Source organism: Quercus suber, unplaced genomic scaffold (assembly GCF_002906115.3).
Source record: "Quercus suber isolate HL8 unplaced genomic scaffold, Cork oak 2.0 scaffold_84, whole genome shotgun sequence".
NCBI lineage: Eukaryota > Viridiplantae > Streptophyta > Magnoliopsida > Fagales > Fagaceae > Quercus > Quercus suber.
Genome location: NW_027069549.1, coordinates 108,464 through 117,796, shown reverse-complemented (window position 1 = coordinate 117,796; position 9,333 = coordinate 108,464). Strand labels below are relative to the sequence as shown.

General features: G+C 36.8%; 1 pseudogene; it reads right to left on the bottom strand.

Moving 5' to 3' along the window:
* Nucleotides 1-3,943: 3,943 nt before the first annotated feature.
* Nucleotides 3,944-8,759, bottom strand: LOC111987249 (protein SIEVE ELEMENT OCCLUSION B-like; annotated as a pseudogene).
* Nucleotides 8,760-9,333: the final 574 nt, after the last annotated feature.

The window sequence follows — 9,333 nt, the reverse complement described above, 5'->3', positions numbered from 1 at the left end:
TTTTTTTTTTTTTTTTTTTTTTTTTTTTTTTTTTTTTTTTTTTTTTTTTTTTTTTTTTTTTTTTTTTTTTTTTTTTTCAGTTTTGACCGTATCAGTTCCATTCCTTTTCCCTGTTGAATTGGTTCAACTAGCCAATCTAATTTTTGAAACAGTGGTTATGATACCAAATGATTATCTTCTTTCTGCAATAAGTGGTTATACTATCCTTAAGAATGGAAGCTTAATTGCATGATTCATACTATTGGATGTTACGTGTTAAAGAGTCATTCTCATGCAAAATCATATACTATATAATAAAAGTTGGTACCTTGGCTAGAGTTTATTGTGACACCAAATGATTATCTTCTTTATGCAACAAGTGGTTATACTATCATTAATTATTAATTTCATTGTCTTATTTCTCTTTACTTTTTATTTAACTCTCAAGAAATTAAAATTTGTACTCCAACATAAATTCTTTTTGTCTTATTAATTAGTAGGATCGTTTAAATTAGTTAAAACTCTATCATCTAAGTTTCAAAAAATTTAAAATTCTAATCGATTATGAAAATTAAGCTAAATATTGTTTGCCCCTAAATTTTGTATATTTTGTTTCTAAACTTTGAAAAATTATTTTTTGTCCTAAATTATTGAATATGTTACATTTATTACTTTTCAATTTTGAAAAGTTTGTTTTTCATCACTAAATTATTTTAAAAGTTTTTTTTTTTTGGTACCTAAATTATCGAAGGAGTCTCTTTAAAAAGTTTAGGAATGAATTTTTTATTTTATTTTATTTTTAAGTTTAGGGACGAAAAACGAAATTCATGCAAATTTTAGGAATGACAATAATAATTTAATCAAAATTTTTATAGGTTGAGAAGATCTCGCAAACATTTTCCTTTTCTTTGTATTGATGGTTGTTTCGAGGTTAATTGTAAGTAATCACTTATTGAATCTTTTGCATAAATTGCTTACTAGTCACTTTTTGAGAAATTTATTGAGACTAATACCCAATTGATATGCTTAACTGAAATCAATCATTTTGAGTATGTTTTAATTGCTAATGTGGCACTTGGTAGTAATACTAGTCATATTGTGTCATTCAACTACTAACTCTGTTGTTTTGTACATTAATCCATTGTGTGTTTCTTAATTTGTAGGATGGTGATGGTGATTCTGTAGTGGATATCCAATCTCCCGGTGCTCAACACTTATCATTTGATGATACACAGTAGGCGATACTTTGGGCACCTATTTTGGAGTAGTTACTATGATATTTTGATATTTGTAATAAAGTTTGAAACTTTGATATATATGTAGACATCATAGTTGGAAACTTTATTATAACATTCTAGACAATTAGAATGTATTCTTTTGTGCATGACATTCTATATAGTTAGAATGTATTCTTTTGTGTAGGACATTGTACATAGTTGTTTAGAATGTATTATTTTGTTCATAATATTCTAGACAGTTGGGATGTATTATTTTGTGTATAAATTTCTAGACATTTGGGATGTAATTATTGTTATGGTGTAATTAAATATATTTAGTTTCTTGGTTTAATGTGGTATGGTATTTGCTATTGGAAAATATGAATTGTAGTTCATTATAGTTGCTATAAAATAGGTATTGGAAAATATGTATTTTAGGTACATTACAAGTGCTAAGAAAATTTTAAAAAGAATTAAAAAAAAAAAAAAAAAACCGCCTATGCCAGCGCTTTCAGACCCTGTTCCAGCGTTTTTACTTGTGTTGGGACAGCCTTTATGAAAATGTGAATATAACCTATACCAGCGTCTTTTCTACTTGTGCCAGCGCTTGGCATAGGTACGACCTATGCCAACGCTTTCAAAAGCGCTGGCATAGGCCTTATAAAATTTATTCATTCATACCCTATACCAGGGCTTTTGAAAGCGCTGGCATAGGTGCTACCTGTGCCAGTGCTTTTAAAAGCGCTGGCATAGGTAGAAAAAAACGCTGGTATAGGTTATATTCACATTTTCATAAAGGCTGTCCCAACACAAGTAAAAACGCCAGAACAAGGTCTAAAAGCGCCAGGACCTATCCCGACATTCAAAAACTAGCGGTTTGAAGCGCCGGGAAAAAAAAAAGCCGGGATAGGAATTTTGACCCTATCCCAGCGCTTTTTAGGGCTATCCCAGTGGTTTTGAAAACGCTGGGATAGCCCCATTTTTTTGTAGTGAAGAGAGACAAAAAGGAAAAATAGCATTTGATGGCTTAGTTCGAGAGTGGTGGACTTGGTTCTTTGAGAAAGGAATGGCATTTTGACTGTCACAAAATACTTAAACGTGCTCCCGATAAATTCCTAAGCCTCCAATCAAACTATTTGGCCAAATAACCTCCTTGATGGCTTCTATCACAGTCATATATTCATCCTTAGTGGTTGATAATGCAATTGTGGACTATAGTGTGAATCTCCAACTCAAAAATTCTTTAACAAATGTAAACAAATAGCATGTAGTATAGCATAACAATGTTTTTCTAGATCACCAACATAGCTTGAGTCAACATTACCAACTAAGTTTTACAACAACATTCGTTTCTCTCAAACTTCAAACCCAAATCAAGCAGCGCTGGTGCTCAATCTTGGGTATCAGGTGTGGGTCGAGTCATGATGAAGTCTTAACTTGAGGTGCTAAACAACTATGATCAAAATCCTTTTGTAAGAGTATGGTGCGAGACATGCTTTTATCTCGGTGTTCTCCGGATTATGGTCATGTGGAGTGCTTAGCTATTGATATTGATTTAATGCTTGAGTCAAAAAATCAAGAAGAGGCATAAAAAGCCATCAACAAGAAGCATTGTAGAATTAGGAGAGCTTGCGACCATGTTCAAAATTAGATATTGAGTCTTTGGCTGATCACAATAAATGATGCAATATCACCACGTACTTTGACTTGATAGTCACTTTACAAGTATAAATGCTTATGGGGTGTGAGGGGTAAGGACCGGGGTTCAAGTTTTCGGGATTGAGCTTTACACACATACATAATTAAATTAGATTAGAGTAGAATTTCTATATTGTATATAAAAAAAAAAAAAATAAATGATGCAATAAATAAATGAATTTGAAATCAAAATTTAAATGACCAATTCAAATTTTTTCACATGTTCTGATTAATATTGAAGTTGGATTTCAAATGTTCATTTTGGATTCCAGTCACATGTTCTACATAAGGTAATAAATTATAGAACTCAAGAATGGATTTTAATTCTTATTGCAACCCAAATTTTCAAACATGTTTGGGCCAACGAACAAAACCCAAATCGCTTAAGCTAAGAAAAAAACTAAAGGGGTGGAATGACCTTTCCACAAAATACCTTTAAATGGGATAATAAGGAGGCTCAATGAATCTATCATCTTTCTCAAAAAAAAGGGGCTCAATGAAGGTTCAACTCCTTGAATAGGGGAATGAGACTAGGAATGATCTTTCATAAAACTTGCTTTTCAATGGGGCATGAATGGGCCAAAGGACAACCCAAATTCCTTGAGGAGAGGAGGGAAAGCCCAATAAGGGTCTTCTGTAGAATGCTCCTGAGTAAAAGAACAAGTGGGCTCATGGATGACTCAAAGCCTTTGCACAAGAGAATGATATGAAATAGGCCCAAAAGATCACAATCCCTTTGTATAAAGGAGTTGGAAAGAGCCCAAGGTGCCTAGAACCTTCACCAGGCATTCTAAGTTCTAACACTGAGATAAAGAGAGAAGAGAACAATGCAGAACAAAATGAGGCCGTTTAAGAAAGGATGACTAAATTAATGTCCCTTATAGTAATGGTAGCTGAGTTCACCAATATAAACATAAGCCTCACACAGCAAAAAGAATGTGATTGGAAAAAAGAAAAAGAAAAAGAAGCTATTAAAATAAAGTACTAAAAACGATCAACACACATCTTATTAATAAGAAATAATTATACAACATTATCAACCACACATAGAAATCGAAACGTCCAAATTTTACAAAACTCCGAGTAATATAATAGCAAGCTCTAGGAGTTGTAAAAATGAAATACCAACATGTTCTTCTTCATTCAGAGAAATAAACTAATAGTACAACCTCACAACCCTTACTTCATAGGCTTAATTAATCGGTGCAACAACGGTACATGATGAACTTCTCCATGGGACGGCTACATTCAGCACAAACCACCTTCTCGGGGATGCTCCCGGTGAGGCCAGGCAGTATCAAACGGTTGCAGTGAAGTGGAGAGTGGAGCTTTTTGAGGTACTCAATCAGTGCTGGCACAAAGCCTAGATCCACGACAGTTTCTTTCCATTGATCATATTCGGTCAAGGCCTGCAAAATGGTGTCCCCTTTGGCCTTTGCCATCTCTGATGCACTTGATCCTTTACATATCACAGCCCAGCTCTACTCACTCCTATCAAAACTCAGCATGGTCATAATCTCTTGCATTATGGAGTCATTTTCCACACTCTTGCCGTGTTGTATCTTGTTGTGCCACATGCTTTCAAGCCTGACCCAGAAGAACCAGATTAGAGTCAGGTCTGTTAGGCGTTGGCTAAGATTTTCCGCAGCAATGATGCTGTTGTTTTTGCGAACTTTTTCCCTGGGGTTGCTCTTCCCTACGTAAAGCATTTCTATTGGAACGTTGGCAGCTCTTGCAACAGTACGTGCAGTGTTTGTAAACTTTCGCACCCACTCGATATCTTCCCCTCCAAACAAGCAAATGATTTTCCCATCTGATACCTTAAATACCATCAAGTTCACACCATTAAATTACTCCATTAAAGGAATATGCATGGAATCGTCCGACTTAAAGATTTACTAGTAAAACAATAAAACTATTACAAATTTTAGAAATTGAAATAACAAAAAACGCAACTAGTGTTTTTTCACCAATATAATAAATAATAGTTAATTTTTTATAAAAAAATTGTTATTTTTAATTCACAAAGCTCCTATGATGAATTTTCTTAACTTTTTAAAGTTAAACATTTAAAATGGTAAATTGTAATAGTGAAACATCACTTCTATATGAAATTATTACTTATTTGACTTTTATTTTACAATAATCACAACTTGCCTTTTTAACAATCTTAAAAAAATATATATTATGAAAAAAGTTTAAAAGAAAAGTTTAGGAGGGTCACCCATATATATCTGTTAAAAAATTGAACTAAAATACTAGGGTTAAAAATTGAGTTTTTGGAAAAATTTTGGTATATAGGCATGAGATAAATGATGACCATACCCAATTAAAGACTACTGGATCAATGGTATCAGCCAATAGCTCAATTCTCTAGCTCTCTTCCTGCCAGAGTGTTTTCTCCCTCGACCAAGTGAAAGGGTATGCTACGCTTCCCCAAATCCACATCATATGAACTGCGTTTTCGTTCACAGGTTTGCCTAGCGGGTCAAGCACCACAAGCAAAGGTTTCTTAGTGAACTTCCAGGCCTCCTTGATATGCCTAATGCCTGCTGGCTCAAGCAGTGATGGGTGGAATACCAAGTACCACGGCATCACCCCTTGTAAGTTATCAAACTGCTTTTGCTTGTCTGCATTCCAAGGGGTAGACTTGTCCACCACTGGAATCCACACGACCTCGTACTGACTCTCAGGCCTCGATTGTTGGTGTCGCGACTCTGTGTACATTTGTTCAAGGATTGAAAGCTCTTCGTAGGGAATTTCCAGGTCTGTAATAAACAGCAATACAATCTTCCTTCTCAGCACCTCAATGCTAGCCTGTTTAGCAGTGCATATATGCAGAGGTTTAGAAACATTCATTGAAATCGCTGATCTAGCCGTGTTTCAAGTAACTGTCTTTGTAAATACTGCTAATAAGAGTAGAAACTGAGAAATGAGACAAGATTACGACACAAATGTGTTTGAATTTGATTGAAATTTAGGTCCTCTCGAATATCCTTGAAGAATTTTTTTTTTTCTGGGGTAGCTTGCGTATGCCCCCAACGGTGGAATTCACTAGACGTTGCGCCTGTCAACGCCCTAGTCCTCTCCACAGACGGCACCAATTGTAGGGACTCGATTTGGATATGCCTTCTGAAATAAAAAAGAAAAACGGTCCAATAAGCCCAAACAATAAATTTTTTAGAGAGTGGGTTTAAGGACTAGGATTTAACAACAGACAACGCCCCAAAGGTCTCTCCCTCCCCCATTGAAGGTTGGCACATTAAGGTTATTCACCAAGCTCCTCTTTGGCATGCGCCCGAGGATCCTCCCTTTTCTTCGGAGGCCCTCCCCCTCTTCCTGTTTTGTTTGGTCCCCCTTATATAGCCATCTTCTCGCCATCCCTTCCTTCCACCTGTTGATCATCCGTGCGCTTCACCCCTGACCATCCGTCCCATCAGCTGTGTTATTAGTAATTATGTGATTTGTAGTGGCCAAGGTTACCCTGTCCAGGAGTCACATCTCCATTAAGGCGATCAGGGGATTAGGTGAGCGCATTTATTGCGGAGATGACAACCTGTACTGGGCTTGTTCCCCCACTTTGTGTGGTCCTCGGTCTGCCGAGGACAGGATCATCCTCGGCGTGGTCCTCACAACCCAGGCCTCAACACAACGTCCTCGGGTAATTTTCCATCCTCGGCATGGGCCTTGGGCCGGGTGCAAAATGGGCCGAGGCTATCAGACTTCCAGGCCCCACAATAGTAATATATATATTCCTAACAAGTGAATCACATGTGTCCTAACAAGATATAGTCAAATTAGGGCACCAAACACAAAGGAATTGCCTTGATTTGCTAAGCTTCATGAGGGAGGAATAAAGAATCAACTAGCTGCTCATTCCAGCAAGCCTTATTCAATGACATCAATGCAGCCACCTTTAGGTTTCCCTCCAAACCTAGCTGGACAGAAGTTACTTTACCACCTGAAAGACCTAGTTACCATTTATCTTCAAAAACCTTTATTGATTGTCCATCGCCCACCCTCCATTTTGCTCCCATTACAATAACCTTTCTTGCCCTCAAGATATTCTTCCATGCATAAGAACTAGATTTTTGTTTGGCATAAAAAATGGTGCCACTGGAAATATCTAGCCTTAAATCCTTAAAACCCAAACCTCCTTCAATCTTCGGTTTACAAATTGTTTCCCAATTCTTCCAATGTATCTATCTTCATTCCCCTCATTGTCCCTACCAAAATTTCCTAATTAACATTTCAATATTCTTACACAAACCAAGTGGGAGTTTGAAGCATCCCATTGCAAAAGTGGGAATAGCTTGGACCACTGCCTTTAAGAGCACTTCCTTCCCCACTTATGATAATAATTTCTCCTTCCACCCTTGCAACTTCCCCCATACCCTATCTTTTATGTAATTCAAGCTTTCTCTTCTATTTTTACCAACCATTATAGGTAACCCCAAGTACTTCTCATAATGCTTTATTTCAAGCACGCCAAGTAGTAATTTAATGGAATTCTTTGTCTCCTTTCTCACTGTTTTCCCAAAGAACAAGGTTGTCTTCTCCGCATTTATTTGTTGACCTGATGTCTTTTCATACACTTCCAAAATGGTTTGAATGGATTTCATTTCCTCCACCTTTGCATGACAGAAAATGAGGCTATCATCTGCAAAAAATAAGTGAGAAATATTTGGGCCACCCCTACATAAAGAAAACCCATTAATTTTTCCTTTATTTATAACATGATGAATCAGCCCATTGAACCCTACGGAGCATAATAAAAACAGATAGGGTAATAAAGGGCCCCTTGTCTCAAACCCCTAGTTGGAACTATATTACCCCTCGGTTCCCCATTAACCATTGTAGAAAAGGAAACAGTACTAATACATTCATAAATCCAGCCCCTCCATCTAGGATGAAAACCCATTCACTCCATAATTGTCATCAGGAATTCTCACTCCACCCTATCATAAGCTTTACTCATATCTAACTTCATGGCCATAGACCCACTATTTCTAGTTTTTTTTTTTTTCTCATATGATGTAAAGATTCGAAGGCCACTAAAATGTTATCTGAAATGGCTTTATTTGATTGGAAGGCACATTGAAATTCAAAAATGATACATGGCAGAATTTTTTTTAGCCTATTAGCTAGGACCTTTGAAATAATTTTGTACAAAATATTACAAAGAGCTATAGGCCTAAAATCTGACACGTTTACTAGACTCTTCACTTTGGGAATGAGAGGGAGATGAGTATGATTCAAACTTGTGGGGATTTTGCCAGTATTTAGACAAAACAGAACCGCATTTGTCACATCATCACCGATGTTCTTCCAATAGTGTTGGTAGAAAATAGAAGGCATCCTATCTGGACCAGGTGCCTTTAAAGGTGCCATCTGATTCAGTGCCCTCTCAACTTCCCCCCAACTAAAGTCTCCAATCAGCTCCTTATTCATCTCCTCATTAACTACTGGGCCCACATGTTGTGTTACTTCTTTGAATTCACTTGGATTTGAGGTCGTAAATAATCTACTATAGTAATTCTCAAACACCCTAGCCACCTTTTCCTCTCCCACACACCATACACCATTATGATCCTCAATTCCCAAGATACAATTTCTCCTAAACCTTTGCGAGGCTTTAGTGTGGAAGAATTTAGAATTCTTGTCACCTGATTTTAGCCAATGGGTTTTGGATCTTTGCTGCCACATTTGCTCCTCCTTTGCTAGCAATCCCACCAATTCACCTTTTAACTTTGCCATCAACTCCACATTATTTCCTTGTAAAGTCGAATTTTCTGCCTCCCTTAATCTTTTTTTCTTTTGAGCAATTTCCCATGTAACATTCTTAAAACAATGTTTGCTCCACATTTTTAATTTCACTTGACACTTTCCCACTTTGTTCACCACTCCACCCATTGGAGTACTACCCTCACCATCCCTCTAAGAAGAGTTTACTACATCATGACACCCCTCCTCCTCCAACAACATCTTCTCAAAGCACCATGGCTTGTTTTTCCTCACCAGTATCCCACAAGGATGGATTAACATCGGTTTATGATTTGACATTCCACATTCTAAAATCACCATTTTTGTTGTCGGGTAATTTTTAAACCAATCCATGGTACCTACAGCTCTATCTAGACGTTCCCATATCGAGATTCCATTGGCAATATTTTTAAACCAAGTAAATTTGCTCCCCACGAACCCCAAATCTATAAGCCCACACTCATCCAAAACATCTCCAAAATCTTTCATTTGCATGTACAGCCTCAATCTCCCTCCACTTTTTTCATGAGATTTTGTAATCTCATTAAAATCCCCAGCACATAAACATGGTACTGAGAACCTCCCATGTAAATTTCTCAATAGATTCCATGATTCCACCCTTTATTGTGTCAATGGTTCCCCATAAAAACCCGTAAACCTCCACCCATCCTCCTTA